Source organism: Eurytemora carolleeae, unplaced genomic scaffold (assembly GCF_000591075.1).
Source record: "Eurytemora carolleeae unplaced genomic scaffold, Eaff_2.0 scaffold797, whole genome shotgun sequence".
Taxonomy (NCBI): Eukaryota; Metazoa; Arthropoda; class Copepoda; order Calanoida; family Temoridae; genus Eurytemora; species Eurytemora carolleeae.
This window is the reverse complement of record NW_019396694.1, coordinates 27,330-44,175: the sequence shown is the minus strand read 5'-3', so window position 1 is coordinate 44,175 and position 16,846 is coordinate 27,330. Positions and strand designations below refer to the sequence as shown.

Here is a 16,846-nt window from a genome sequence, read left to right as displayed (position 1 = left end):
TTACATCGGTATGTTTAAGGATATCTACTCGATATAAAGCAATATTTATTAATACTTATTTTGACTCAAACTCTTAACTAAATGAATATAGAAAAAATATGCCGGTTTAAGAAAGTTTTAGATAGATATTTGCAATCATCCAGAACAAAAAGTTTTATCAAAAGTGAAACTTAAAAAGTTTTATAGAAGTTTTTAAAAATATGCAAAAAAAATCATTTCTGACACCCTTAGGCTTTGTACGCCAATATAATTCACCAAAACCATACTGCAGTCCTTCAATTATCATACAGGGAAATTTTCATCTTTCTAAACATCCCAACGAATGATTTGACAGGTTCAATCATAAATAGATATTTACCAAAACGTATTTTCAAAACGTTGTTTTTAATCTTTTTAGCTTTCCGTTTTGAAAAATCGTTTTGGCTATTTTCTTTGATCAGAGAAAAAAATTGCATCATGTAATAAAAGCAAACTAATCGAGAATACAATTTTGTTAAATAACTCACAACTTTGTTAAGCACTTTAACGTCAGGAAACCCCAACTTCAAAACAATGCCCATCAGTAGTTAATATTCCGCCAAAAATGTGGGACAAGCCAACCAACAGGAAGAGTAAGACAAATATAGCAACGTTTTAGAAGTTATAACCATACAGAAAGAGCTGTATTCAAGGAACTCTTTTGTCGTCTTCAATATTTACATTTATTTTATAGAATATGATCTTTAAAGGGACTGTAAGCGTAATTTCAGGCGACACTCCTCGCAAAATTGGCATTCCCCGATTTACAATACAGTACCCTTAAATTATTCATGTTAAAAAATGTGAAATATTTTTTTCTAGGGTTAAACATGTCAAATTCTAGTAATTTCTATAATATCTGTTCATAGAGAATAGAATATATATTAGAGAGGAATTTAAAGAATCTCTCGGTATGAATTTTTTCAGTCCCTTTCAGCCTGAAAGGGAGTTTAAAGTGTACAAACCATGTACATGTTCACAAATTATATGCAGTAGAGTACATTAATACAGTATGTTCCCTAGACTATTCATTTCAATTTCAAATTTTTTAAAGCTGTTAAATAAAATTTATAATGAATCAGGTGAATAAAAGACATCATTTGATTTATAGTTATAACGGAGAATCATCGTTTGTAAAGTGAATGGCATAGAGTCTATGTGAAATGATCATTGAAACCAGCCTATTTCATAATTTTGGTTTCTTTTAACATTAATTTTAGATTTTCTATAAAATGATATTCCAGGCCCAAAAGGTTATATAGCATAAATATGTGAAGTACGCCTGCAGTATGGAAACAGTACAACAAAATGGTAGTTTTACACTTTTTTCTAGTAAATTCCCCTCTAATATATATTCATGTAGTAGAAACCGCAGTGAAATCAATCCGTTTAAAAATCACAGACATTGATATCTAATTCATACTTAATAAGACAAAGACTTAAACGGTACTGCTGTCAATCAGACTATTTTTGTATTGAGGGTCACCTGTAATTAGGTTTAAAGTCCCTTCAAACAAACAAAAGATTTTTTTCTGATCGTTTAAAATAAAATGTAAACATTTTATACAAAGAGAATAGAATATATATTAGAGTGGAATTTAGACAATCCCTCGGTATGCATTTTGTCAGTTCCTTTCAGCCTGAAAGGAATTTCAAAGTGTACAAATTATGTAAATGTTCACAAATTGTATGCAGTAGAGTACATTAATGCAGTATGTTCCCTAGACTATCCATTTCAATTTCGAATTTTTTAAAGCTATTAAATAAACTTTATAAAATGAATTAGGTGAATAAAAAACATCATTTAATTTATAGTTATAACGGAAAATCATCGTTTGTAAAGTGAAAGGCATAGAGTCTATGTGAAATGATCATTGGTCAATTATGAAACCAGCCTATTTCATAATTTGGTTTTCTTTTAATATTAATTTTAGATTTTCTGATAAATTCTTATCTGATAGATAGATAGTTCTTACGAGAGAAATCTAGCGGCCAAACAATCGTCCCCCAAAGTACGTGAACAACACGACCACTGTTTAAACATTATTATGGAGAGAACGGGCTCTGCAGTATCGAAACAGTATAACAAAATGGCCGTTTTACACTTTTTTCCAGTAAATTCTATTCTCTTTGATTTTAAAGCCAAAAATATAACTATTTTTAAAACCAAAATATAGTATCTCTTGAAATTACGCTCACATTTCCTGTAGAAAGTACCTGACGGGGATACATTTATCTGGTATTCTACAATGGAAACGTCTACCCTACCAGCAGATTGTTTCAGTGGATGCATGTATACGAAAGAAAACGACCCTACAGGTATTAAATAGTAATGGTTACAGACTATTCTCATACCGAAGGACTCTTTATCTTTACACATCCATGGAGTCCCATACTTTTACCCAGACCATAGACAATTCAATTAAAAAAACCTATCATTCAGATATTACAGTTTTAAATCTAGAATTCAATTCGAAGCATATCTACGTTGTTTAAATCTAATAATCGTTTTACTTTTCTTTATATAATATGTATTTTAGATAACGATCATTTTGCTACTGCACCAAAAATAAATCGTATATAAAATTTAAAAGAAATGTAACGACGTATAAAATTCTTATTATCTCTGGTAATTTTAAAAGCGCAAAATGGCAAACCAAATTTTGAAAAAGGGGTTTTAAGTCTGCACTGTTGGAAATTTTGTTTCCTTAAAGGGACAGTAAAGGAAAAATGTAAGGGGGTATAGGCTGAAAGCTAATCACTTTAGCTCTTGATCGCGACCCATGAAAGTTTTATCTGATGTTACTATCTCGAGAAATTGATATTAAACTGTGTTAAAATCATACGAAAGTTCAAATATGTCAAATTTAGAAAATCTTAAACTTAAATCACGTGACCAGAACTATCACCAATAGCAGAGCAGTATACTGATCACGTGTCTCTGCCTGTATCACGTGACCACTTTACTGCACTGTCATTGGTGGATTTTCTGGTCAAGCAATTCGGACGTGTAAATAATATTATGAATTAAATCTATTAAAAATAGAAATAACAAATATAAAATTAGAATTGGAGTAAACCTAAGTAATAATTAGCTTTCTCGGGGATATTATCGTTTTCAGATTGGTTGCTTATTTGCTGAATTTGATCTATTTAAACCCACTACTTTTATACAAAATTGTATATATATTAATTTTCGTATAAATTTGACACAGTTGTAAATCAATTTCTCGAGATAGGAACATCAGATAAAACTTTCATGGGTCACGATCGAGAGCTAAAGTGATTAGCTTTCAGTCTATACCCCCTTTCATTTTTCCTTTACTGTCCCTTTAAGAATATCAACACTGTATGTTTCTATAATACACATCTAACATAATTAAGGAAATGGTCCAGTTATATCTGAGTGCACTGAGAACAAGGTTAGCGTAATAAAAGATGTTTATTAAAATAAAATTTTTTGGTTTTAATAAACAATTTTCCGACTCACAACTTGACATACAGGCAAGCTACTGGAGTCTGGAGGGGTCTTAGTTTCAATTCTATGAAAGTATTAGTGTAAACAAAAACTAAACGAAACAAAGGAACTCTTATATCTTTGCAACCTAAAGTACAACTTTTATAGATCCATTAAAATAAAAAGTTCACACACCCAGTGTCCAAATTTAATGAATTCAAGCCGTGTCTCAAAATCCCCCAAAAACCGGTTTCAATTGAGCGTCTGCTTAAATCTAGAAAAATTTAATACAAAAAGGAATGTCCACATTTCCATACAAAGGGTGTGGGGGGGGGGCTTTCTTACTTCGTTTTTAGAGATTTCTCTCTGATTTTTTGCATGCAGGCCTGAATTTTGATCTAGTTTTTGAATCAAACAGCAAAGTGGGGAAAAAATAATTTTTCCCACATTTTTTCAAAAACTTTGTTATAGGTCCATGTGGGGTGTCTAAAGTCATTAATATCAGGTCGGGAAACTCAATTCTGGATTCTATAATGCATTTCCCCCTCTCCTTATACCATTTCCTCCCCCTTTCCTGCATTTTCCCCCTTCTAAAGGCAAAAGAAGCCTTCTGACTTTATTACTAGAGATTTCTCTCTGATTTTTTGCATGCAGACCTGAATTGTGATCTAGTTTTTNTGGATTCTATAATGCATTTCCCCCTCTACTTATACCATTTCTTCCCCCTTTCCCGCATTTTCCCCCTCCTAAAGGCAAAAGAAGCCTTCTGACTTTATTACTAGAGATTTCTCTCTGATTTTTTGCATGCAGACCTGAATTGTGATCTAGTTTTTTAATCAAAACCCAAAGTGGGGGAAAAATAATTTTTCCCTTAATTTTTTCCCGCATTTTCCGGTCCTTTTTTTCAAAAACTTTGTGTTAGGACCATGTGGGGTGTCTAAAGTCATCAGCATTGGGCCGGGAAACTCAATTCTGGACTCTATAATCCATTTCCCCCTCTCCTTATACCATTTTCTCCCCCTTTCCCGCATTTTCTCTCTCCTAAAGGCCTAAGAAGCCTTCTGACTTTATTACTAGAGATTTCTCTCTGATTTTTTACATGCAGACCTGAATTGTGATCTAGTTTTTGAATCAACAAAATGTAGGAAAAATAATTTCCCCTCTTATTTTTCCCGCATTTTTCGGACATTTTAAAAAAATGTTGTGATGGTCCTAACACAAAGTTTAAATCTTTCAGTCAGAACAATATGAACACCGCGCTGAAAAAATAGAGTAAATTGATACATTCCCAGTCCAGTTGACTTAAAATTGACCTACATGCAAAGATGACATTGCCCAATTCACGATAAGTGTTTTGTACTTTTTTTTCATTGCTAATAGCAAGTCAGAAACGTGAAAGTCACTTTTGCAGAGAAACCGCTTATGCATATAAACAGTTTTAAGAAACAAAAACATGGATATCTAGTTCATACTTGATCAGAAAAGGCTTTTAAGGGTACTATTGTAAATCGGACATTACCGTTTTTGTACAGATTTATCAAGAAATGTGAGTAATACCTGAAGTTATAGGACACCATGGATCCAGCTGCTCCTTCATTAGCTTTTCGATAGTTTTCAGCAGGAGGAGATTTGTCTGTAGAAAGAACCAGCAGTTGTTGACCGGTTAATTCATAACTTTCCTGAAATTGTAAAATTGAACATCAAGAAAAAAATAACTACGTCTGAGAATACACTCCTTTCTTTTATAAAAAGTAAGCAAAACGTAATGGTAATTTAGTAAATAAAATCTGCAATCCAATGGAATTACTAAAGAATCGCTTGGAAACCCAGCTTTGCCTGAAGTTTTCTCTATAAAAATTAAACTGAGAGTTGTTCAGACTATTTCAGTGGTTCACTGAGTTCCCAAGTCAAAATTTTAGACAAATAAGCATAAAGGGGTTCATATGAGTTTTGAATCGAATACATAAAGAAACAGATTACTACTTTTATATATGTATATAATCCATATATATATATATTTAGATAACATCGATTGAAAAGGGTAGAAATAATTAAGTCATCTTCAGCTGTTTTTATTTTATCATTAAAGAAACGATTTTTTAAACTTTAAACTTACTTATGATCTTCGTCTATAATCAACAGTTTTCCCTTGTTCAGGTTTTGCACTTTGAATTTAGATGAAAAAAATTGCGTAATCTTACATTTATATGCAAAATATTTTGTTTCGCAAAGAGATATAATACAATTTAGTCACAACAAGAAAATTCAACATGTTCAAGCTCAAATTCTGTGAAAACTTATTTACGGGGTTTACCCAGACGCTTATATTTCGCAATCAACACCTTTTAATTAAGATAGGTGAGTATCTAAAGGAACTGTGAGCGTAATTTAAAGTTACCCTCCATGCAAAGATTGCAATGCCTGATTTACAACAGTACCCTTGTAACCTAAATATGATCAAAAATGTAAAAGATACTGTCGTCTTCCTGACCTTATAAGTGTTTACCTCGAATAATTTCTTCTTTAAACAAGTACAAAATACGCTAATAAAACGAACAGTTTAAAGAAACGGAAACATGGATATCTAATTCATACTTGATCAGACAAAACTGTAAGGGTGCCGTTTTAAATCGGGCATTGCCATCTTTGCATGGGGGGTCACTGGGAAACTACATTTACAGTCCCTTTATGTTCCGTTGAATCGTGTTCTTACTCGCAGCACTCAACCAGAAAAGAAATAAATAATTTTAATTACCCCAAATGTAACCCCCCCCCCTCTCACACAAAAAAAAAACAGTAGAACCCAAAAATTTACATTTGTTAAACTCTTTGCTTACCTATAACTTGATGGCTAACGGTTGTTCCAATCGCTTGCATACCAGGAACTAAAGAAATGCAATGATTATTGTTTTCACCTTTTCGATATTTTTATTTCCTGTAAACCCAAAAATTCAGTTTTCCCTATTAACTAACTTCGATGGGAAGGAAATACAGGATTTTTGAGGAAAAATACTAAGTAGATATGTAAGAAAACAGCTAGTTATTGAGCAACATTTAAGTGACTTAATTGCAGTAATCTAAAGTTACCCCTCATTAAAAGAAGGGCATGATTGATTCGGAACAGTAGCATTTAAATCTTTCCCTGATCAATGTGGAAGATATCGTCATTTTTTTTGTCCTGAAGTGTTACATTTTAACAATTTCCTCTATTTGTTACTATATCAGAAAACCCCAAAACTTTAACTTGAGCCAACAATTTAAAATGTTCAATTTTAAAAGTTAAAAAGCATGTGTATTTTTTTTAATTATTGATCATATAAAGGTTTCAAGGGACCTGTTGTGAATCAAATATGTCTTTTTTGTCAATTACAAAAATTCAGATGTCAAGTAAACATTTAAAAAATGTACAATATTAAAGTAAAAATTAGAACTTGAAATTAAACCAAAATTCTAGGAAATCTTTGAAAACTTATATTAAATGCAAGCAGATTAAATTGCACTGTAAGGCAGCAAACATGTCTATAAATTAATTACCTCAGTGCCTTGGCATTTTCAAGAAGCATTATTCCTTGATCCAATANAAACGAATCAAATGTAAATATAGCGGAAACCGACCCAAAATATTCGGAAATCCCTCTACACTTTTTAGTTTTTGAGGGATTTCCGATAATTCTTGAAAAAAGAAGGAAACGGACCCAAACTCACTTTTGGGTCCGTTTCCGTGTTGAGGCGTTTCCATAGCACCCTCCTACTCTCTGTCTGTAAACTCCAGTTTTCACATGTTCTATCTATATTTTTACAGGCATATTTGTATAAATAATAAGATACAATTTTAACAGGTATTTCTGGACCTTTATTCAATTCTATTTTCGTTGTGTCTTTCATGCCTTGATGCTTTTATTTCATATCATGGGGGGGGCGCCACCCCTCCAAGAGTTCAGGGTGGGGCACGTGGACCCAGGCTCCCCCAAATACGCACATGGATTGCTATTGTGTGATTAAACTATGAATTCTTTTTGATCAAATAATCTAAGTTTGAAATATCAAAGGTTTACACCATTAGGTTAAAAAGATATAGAGATTTTAAAATTAGATTTTGTGGCGAAAATTTCAATTCCTTTCTTTGATTATCTCTTCTAATTTATAGTTATAGTTATAGTTATCGGTATTATTAATATTTATAGAAAACATATGATAATTTTTATTTTGCTATTATTATATGTGACATTCAATTTCAGTGTATAATCGTATCGGTAAACTCTATAAATGTGTTGGTTTGCTTTGCGTTTTTTGCGCTGACACAAATAAAGGTCCTGACAGCCGTTTTTTGGTCCTGATAACCGGACTGTAAACCTTGCAAGATTTAATATTAATTTGAGATTTCGGTTAGATTGAGACAACTTCTGGGCCAAGCACTGCGGCTAGGACAGGCTGGGATATCTCTATATAATAAAAAGGACATTCATAAATATGTTGCCTACAGCAGCCCAAACGGCTGGACCAAATGGGCTAAACTTTTTTGTGGATACTCATGGTCAGGTTACGTCGATTACCTAACAGGTTGAAAAATGACCAGTCCCCTATGGTCGGTTTAGACCAGGTTGTGGTAATTGCCGTACTCTTAAAGGTTCGTTCCCCAAACTGTATCAGTCCAGGCTCAACCAGTCCGCTATCCAATTCAACCAATTCAACCTGGCTCTAAATGCCACACAGGAACACGTCAGCGTAGCTAATCAATCTAGCTACCAATCAGGCTCTAAATGCCTTACTCTTAAAAATTTGTGTCCAAACTGTATCAGTCCAGACTCAACCAGTCCGCTATCCAATTCAATCTCGACACAACCCACCAAAACGTCATTTTCAACCTGATGGTGTAGATCTTTGATACTTTAAACCATCTAGAAGAATTTAAAATTTGAAATTCCAAGTTCAGCAATATCAGGTTACAAAGATATGTGTATTAAAAACCTAGATTTCATCATACTATAATCATCCTCACTTAACTTGATATAGCTTACCAAACCCTAATCAATCCGCCTTCAACTTGACTTATCTGACCAAACCCAGTTCCATCCTTCCTCAACTGATTTATCTGACCCATCCCTGATCCATCCTAACTCAACTTGATATATCCGACCGAAATTGATCCATCCTTCCTTAACTTCATATATACAATCCAAGTCTGGAATATCCTTACTCAACTTGATATATCTGAACCAACCCAGCTCCATCCTTCCTCAACTTGATTTTTTTTCGACCCAACCCAGATCCATCCTAACTCAACTTGATATATCCGACCCAAATTGATCCATCCTTCCTTATTTTGATATATCCAATCCAAACCTGAAACATCCTTACTCAACTTGATATATCTGACCCAACCTTAAAATACATCCTTCTTCAACTTGATATATCCTACTCACCCATGATCAATCCTTCCTTTACAAGAAATATATACCTCAACTATGATCCATTTTTTTCTCAACTTGATATATCCGACCCAACCCTGATCCATCCTTCCTCAACTTGATTTTTTTCGACCCAACCCTAATCGTTCCTAACACAACTTGATATATCAGACCCTAATGATCCATCCTTCCTTAACTTCATATATACAATCCAAGCATGGAACATCCTTACTCAACTTGATATATCTGACCCAACCCTGCTCCATCCTTCCTCAATTTGATTTTTTTCGACCCAACCCAATCCATCCTAACTCAACTTGATATATCCGACCCAAATTGATCCATCCTTCCTTATTTTGATATATTCAGTCCAAACCTGAAACATCCTTACTCAACTTGATATATCTGACCCAACCCTGATCCATCCTTCCTCAACTTGATTTTTTTCGACCCAACCCTAATAAATCCTAACTCAACTTGATATATCTGACCCAACCCAGATCCATCCTTCCTCAACTTGATTTTTTTCGACCCAACCCAGATCCATCCTAACTCAACTTGATATATCAGACCCTAATTGATTCATCCTTCCTCAACTTGATATAGTCATCCAATCCAAACCTGAAACATCCTTACTCAACTTGAAATATCTGACTTAACCTTAATACATCCTTCCTCAACTTGATATATCCTACTCAACCATGACCAATCCTTCCTTTACAAGAAATATATACCTCAACAATGATCCATTCTTTCTCAACTTGATATATCTGACCCAACCCTTATCCATCCTAACTCAACTTGATTTTTTTTTCAACCCAACCCTAATCAATCCTAACTCAACTTGATATATCCGAACCAAATTGATCCATTCTTCCTTTACTTGATATATTCAATCCAATCCTGAAACATCCTTACTCACATTGATATATCTGACCCAACCTTAATATATCCTTCCTTAAATTGATATATCCTACTCAACCATGATCAATCCTTCCTTTACAAGAAATATGTACCTCAAGAATGATCCATTCTTTATCAACTTGATATATCCGACCCAACCCTGATCCATCCTTCCTCAACTTGATATATCGGACCCAATTTGATCCATTCTTCCATAGCTTGATATATCCAATCCAAACATGAAATATCCTTACTCAACTTGATATATCTGACCCAACCCAGATCCATCCTTCCAAAACTTAATTTTTTCGACCCAACCCTGATCAATCCTAACTCAACTGGATATATCTGACCCAACCCTGCTCCATCCTTCCTCAACTTGATTTTTTTCGACCCAACCCTAATCAATCCTAACTCAACTTGATATATCTGACCCAAACCAGATCAATCCTTCCTCAACTTGATTTTTTTCGACCAAACCCTGATCCATCCTAACTCAACTTGATATATCCGAACCAAATTGATCCATACTTCCTTAACTTAATATAAACAATCCAATCCTGAAACATCCCTAATCAACTTGATATATCTAACCCAACCTTAATACATCCTTTCTTAACTTGATATATCCTAATCAACCATGATCAATCCTTCCTTTACAAGAAATATATACCTCAACAATGATCCATTCTTTCTCAACTTGATATATCTGACCCAACCTTCATCCATCCTTCCTCAACTTGATGTATCCGACCCAACCCAGATCCATCCTTACTTAACTTGATATATCCAATCCAAATCTGAAACATCCTTACTCAACTTGATATATCTGACCCAACCATGATCCATCCTTCCTCAACTTGATTTTTTTAATCCAACCCTGATCAATCCTAACTCAACTTGATATATCTGACCCAACCTTTAAATACATCCTTCTTCAACTTGATTTTTTCAACCCAACCCAGATCCATCCTAGCCTAACTTGATTTATCCGACCCAAATTGATTCATCCTTCCTTAACTTGATATCCATCCAATTCAAACTTGAAACATCCTTACTTAACTTAATATATCTAATCCATTCTTCCTTAACTTGATTTTTTTCGACCCAACCCAGATCCATCCTTCCTCAACTTGATTTTTTTTTTGACCCAACACAGATCCATCAGAACTCAACTTGATATATCAGACCCAAATTGATCCATCCTTCCTTAACTTAACATATCAATCCAATCCAAACCTAAAACATCCTTACTCAACTTGATATATCTGACCCAACCCTGATCCATCCTTCCTCAATTTGATTTTTTTCGACCCAACCCTGATCAATCCTAACTCAACATGATACATCTGACCCAAAACTGATCCATCCTTCCTCAACTTGATTTTTTTCGACCCAACCCTGATCAATCCTAACTCAACTTGATATATCTGACCCAACCCAGATCCATCCTTGACATATTCGACCCAAATTGATCCATCCTTCTTTATTTTGTTATATCCAATCCAAACCTGAAACAACCTTACTCAACTATGATCCATTCTTTCTCAATTTGATATATCCAACCCAACCTTGATCCATCTTTCCTCAACTTGATTTTTTTCGACCAACCCTCCTAACTCAACTTGATATATCTGACCCAAACTTGATCAATCCTTCCTGAATTTGATTTTTTTCGACCCCACCCATATCCATCCTAACTCTACTTGATATATCTGACCCAAACTTGATCAATCCTTCCTCAATTTGATTTTTTCGACCCCACCAATATCCATCCTTATTCAACTTGATATATCTGACCCAAATTGATCCATCCTAACTCAACTTTATATATCCAATCCGATCCTGAAACATCCTTACTAAAATTAGTATATCTGACTCAACCTTAATACATCCTTCCTCAACTTGATATATCCTACTCAACCATGACCAATCCTTCCTTTACAAGAAATATATACCTCAACAATGTTCCATTCTTTATCAACTTGATATATCCGACCCAACCCTTATCCATCCTAACTCAACTTGATGAACAGTGTACATCCACCTATTTATTTACAATTCTTATTCGCTTATAATGGGCCAACCAATCAAAACAACTAACTCTGGTTAGGCTGGTCCAAACTACATAGTAAATTGTGATTTTTTGTATTATCTCGTGCTTTGTAGTTGAATAAAAATATGAATGAATAAATGAGGAATTGAGTCTTTGCCACAAACTCTGATTTTCTAATCACTATATCTTAGGAACCAAATATTTCAAACTATGAATTCTGTTAGATAAAATGATCTGAGTTTGAAATATCAAAGGTTTACAAACTCGAGTTTTAAAGATATTGAGGTTTAAATATTTGATATTTTTCCAAAAACTCAATTCCTTCCTTCTATATATACTCTGATTGTCTGTCGGGCCCGAACTGTGTGTGAGACCTCATGTGGCCCGATGGAAGTTTATGAATGATCAAAATTTCAAAAATTTGCCTTCATCAAAACTTGATTTCAAGTCAATTTAATAAAAAAAAATTTTAAATAAAGAAATTTTTGATGAAATCAATGAACTTTTTTGTTGGTTTTGATTTACAATGTACACAAATAGAAGATGGGCGCAAAGCACCATAAAAGCCTAGTGTTTAAAAACCAGATAAATACACTTCATATTATCAAAACCGGGTTTTTAGTTACTATAGATTATACTTTCAGAGTCGTATTTGATTACAATTCACACTATGTTTGACTAACTTATGGATTGTTGGTATGTTCAAAATAATTTTTGGTCGTCTTTTAACTGCCAAGTTAGGGTATTTAAAATTTTATTTAAAAAATTAAGCTAAATATTTGGTAAATCTCAAAAATAATCTTTTAAATGTTAAAATTTTAAGAAATATTGGTTTAGATTTGTTTACATTGCTATATTTTGTTTGTAATAGAATTATTGGAAAAGAACTGAGTTTTGCCACAGACTCACATTTTCTCTTCAATCGGATTATATTAACCGTTGAAATTTCAGACTTAGATTATTGGATCTAACAGTATTCATAATTAAAAATATCGAAAATCTACCACATTGGGTTGCAAAAAATAGGGTTGGGAAATTTTTTGCCAAAAAACTGTAATTTACGCATTATCTAATGTTAAATTAGGAATGATTTGTAAATAATACTGCATCACACACTTTGCAACCAACATTGTTCAGTTTTAATTGATCAGCAGAGAGAACACAGTCCATTCCTTCCACGTATATGCTTTAAAATAGCGCAAAGGTGTGGTGAATACATGATATAAACACAATGCATAATAAAACAGTTACTATACTACATGGTGACGTTGGTAAAAATTAACGATGTTGACGGCCATATCTAAAAATAGCAGGTAATTCATTTAAATATTACAGGTGAACAGAAGATGAAAGTTATAATTAAAAAAGGTTATTTTAACAATTGCAGTATAATTTGGCTTGGCATTTTGGGTTCTAATTTCTAAACAGGGGGATGATAGTTTCCTACCTGTGTGCTCAGTTAGCTGTACTGAACACTTACAACTGTTCACCAATAATGATATACTATAAGTTAGGCCAGAATCTCTTTATAATAAACAAATATGCAGTACGCTCTCGTTATAGTTCATGGCTTATACAATTAGTAAAGGATTAGCGTACATCATCACTCTAAACACTATAACCTCGTTGCTTCTAAGTGATATAGGGAAGACATTAAAAATTCATAAGTCTGATTCTAATCGAGTCTAAATAGAATCAATTAAGTAATATTTATTTACCAAAAACTATGTTGTTTTACAAACTGTCCAAGTATTAGAATGTGTCCTGATTTTTTTCTTGTCGATGCGAAAATAAATCATTTTTCAAACCTACTTCCAGTTTATGGCTTGAGCATATTTTAAACCCCCCCCCCTAGACAAATGCCCTCGTACGCGCCTGATTCGGGGAAATATTATTTTGTATTGGTCTGAGGGGTAAAGGGGGCTTTTGCCCCCCGTTAGAAAATTTTTTAAAACAAAAATGCTTTTTTAAGGGTTTGATGTCGAAAAAAGGAAATTTTCAGTTTTTGCAATGCTCGAATATGAAGTATATGGAGTGTGGTTCAATTCAAATCGGTTTTCTTTCAATTGTTTTTTGTTATATACTTTCAACAACTGTAAGATTAACGTTATGAGTCAATCAATTCTTTTAATGTGTGCGCGGAGCTCCAAAAAAAATTGCAGTTATACATTGTTTAATTACGATATACTTAAAAGAAATAATCATTTATATATTCTGAAAAAAAAAAACATCAAAATACATATATAATTTTAATCATTTAAACATTGAAAAAGGACAGATAATGTTACTGTTTCTCCTGAAGTTATTGAATGTATGATTGATCATACTATTCATAAACTTATTTCATTTTCGATTTTACACAAATATTGTTACAGTTATCAAATATGAAAATCAGTTAGAAGAGTTAGAAGTTTGCCAGGTTCAGTCTCAGAATGTTCTCTAGATTTGGAACTGAGTTTTTGCCACAAATTCAAATATCCTAATCGCTAAATCTTTGCACCGAGTGGTGTAAACCTTTGATGTTTCAAACTTAGAATATTTTACCAAAATAATTCCTTAAGTTTGAATTACAGTTCGGAACTTTTTTACATTAAATGTTTACAATAAACCCTTCAGCCTTGAGAATTCAGAAAGATAAATTTTTTTTAAAATACAATTTCTACAATAACTCTTTTGGTTCTATTATTCCTGGCTCCAGTGATAATGATATTCGCCAATCTTTCTTTTCATTCTGAATGGGGGGGGGCGCCCGGCCGTCCCCCCCCCACTAGTTGCGCTTCTGGATATATGGATAGAAAGATAGATAGATAGATAGATAGATAGATAGATAGATAGATAGATAGATAGATAGATTATAGTAAGATAGCCTGATAGGTAGACAGATAAATCGAATGAAAGATATTTACATAAGTAGATAGATACAGAGTGTCCCCACTGGAGACCATCAGATCTTCATTGGAGTCCCTTTAAATTTCATTGGAGACCCCAATATTTCATTAAAGACCCCCAGATTTTCATCGGAGAAAATGAAAATCTGGGGGTCTCCCATGAAATGAATGTAGGGGCGGATTAAAGGGGGGGGGGGCTGCCGCTCGAACCCCTTTGGAAATTTGTGATATGAATTAAAAGCATCAATTGGGATGAAAAACACAACGAAAAAAGAATTAAATAAATGACCTGAACTGAAATACCCGTTAAAATTGTTTTCTTATCTTATTATTTATACTAATATGCCTTTAAAATTACAGATATACAGTGTGAAAACTGAAGCATACTGCAGATAGAAAGTAGGGGCTAACTAAAGTTTACAGATAGTTAAGTAGGAGAACTGGAGTTTACAGATAGAAAGTAGGAGAACTGGAGTTTACAGATAGAAAATAAGAGAACTAGAGTTTACAGATAGAAAGTAGAAGAACTGGAGTTTACAGATAGAAAGTTAAAGAACTGGAGTTTACAGATCGAAAGTAGAAGAACTGGAGTTAACAGATAGAAAGTAGGAGAACTGGAGTTTACAGATAGAAAGTAGAAGAACTGGAGTTAACAGATAGAAAGTAGGAGAACTGGAGTTTACAGATAGAAAGTTGGAGAACTGGAGTGTACAGATCGAAAGTAGAAGAACTGGAGTTAACAGATAGAAAGTAGGAGAACTGGAGTTTACAGATAGAAAGTAGAAGAACTGGAGTTTACAGATATAAAGTGTGAAAACTGAAGCGTACAGATCGAAAGTAGGAGAACTGGATTTAACAGATAGAAGGTAGGAGAACTGGAGTTTACAGATAGAAAGTAGGAGAACTGGAGTTTACATATAGAAAGTAGGAGAACTGGAGTTTACAGATAGAAAGTAGGAGAACTGGAGTTTACAGATAGAAAGTAGAAGAAATGGAGTTTACAGATAGAAAGTAAAAGAACTGGAGTTTACAGATCGAAAGTAGAAGAACTGGAGTTAACAGATAGAAAGTAGGAGAACTGGAGTTAACAGATAGAAAGTAGGAGAACTGGAGTTAACAGATAGAAAGTAGGAGAAATGGAGTTTACAGATAGAAAGTAGGAGAACTGGAGTTTACAGATCGAAAGTGAAGAACTGGAGTTAACAGATAGAAAGTAGGAGAACTAGAGTTCAAAGATAGAAAGTAGGAGAACTGGAGTTTACAGAGAGAAAGTAGGAGAACTAGAGTTTACAAATAGAAAGTAGACGAACTAAGGTTTACATATAGAGAGTATGAAAACTGGAGTTTACAGATAGAAAGTAGAAGAACTAAGGTTAACAGATAGAAAGTAGACGAACTCAGGTTTGCAGAAAGAGAGTATGAAAACTAGAGTTTACAGATAGAAAGTAGACGAACTAAGGTTTACAGATAGAAAGTAGAAGAACTAAGGTTTACAAATAGAAAGTATGAAAACTGGAGTTTACAGATGGAAATTAGGACTGTTATAGCAAAAAGCGTGTAGACATGATATTCTGTAAACTTGCAGTACGTTGTACATTATAAATGATTTACTGTTTTAAACTTAGACATAATGACATCATTCATTGTCACATACTGTAATTTAATAAATATTTTTATTTCCCTTGCAATTAAGAAAATCGCTAACCATTCTTCACATCTATCTTGCTCTCATCGCTTCACGAAAGGATCAGCCCAAAAAATATTTTATCAATGGGCTAACTCAATCTCTAGATTCTATTAGTCCTCACACTATAGAGAAAGACTGTACATATTTATGTACATAAATACTGTAGCTTTTAAACACCTGAACTGTTTAGTCTCGTGTTTAATGAATTTGTATATTTTGATCTGATAAATCTTTTATTATTCAATATACATTTGATTTCGCTGTTGCTTGTACATATATTTGTTGTTTTAAATAAATAATCTCGGTCAATCTATTTTGAATTGAACCGTGTATCTCATATCCAGAGCACTGTTACTCTTGAGAGGAAGATCTAAAAGAAGTAGATTTGAGTTGTAAGAGTCTGAGGCTTATGAGAAGTTCTAATCAACC

At 33.4% G+C, this 16,846-nt stretch overlaps 1 long non-coding RNA gene across 1 annotated transcript; it reads right to left on the bottom strand.

Annotated features, from left to right (window-relative positions):
* Positions 1-4,958: 4,958 nt before the first annotated feature.
* Positions 4,959-7,055, bottom strand: LOC111707477 (uncharacterized). The gene is made up of 3 exons (XR_002766446.1): positions 7,010-7,055; positions 6,313-6,360; positions 4,959-5,154 (listed from the first exon to the last, which is right to left on the bottom strand). It is a non-coding gene; the product is annotated as an uncharacterized LOC111707477 (long non-coding RNA).
* Between the last annotated feature and the right edge of the window lie 9,791 nt (positions 7,056-16,846).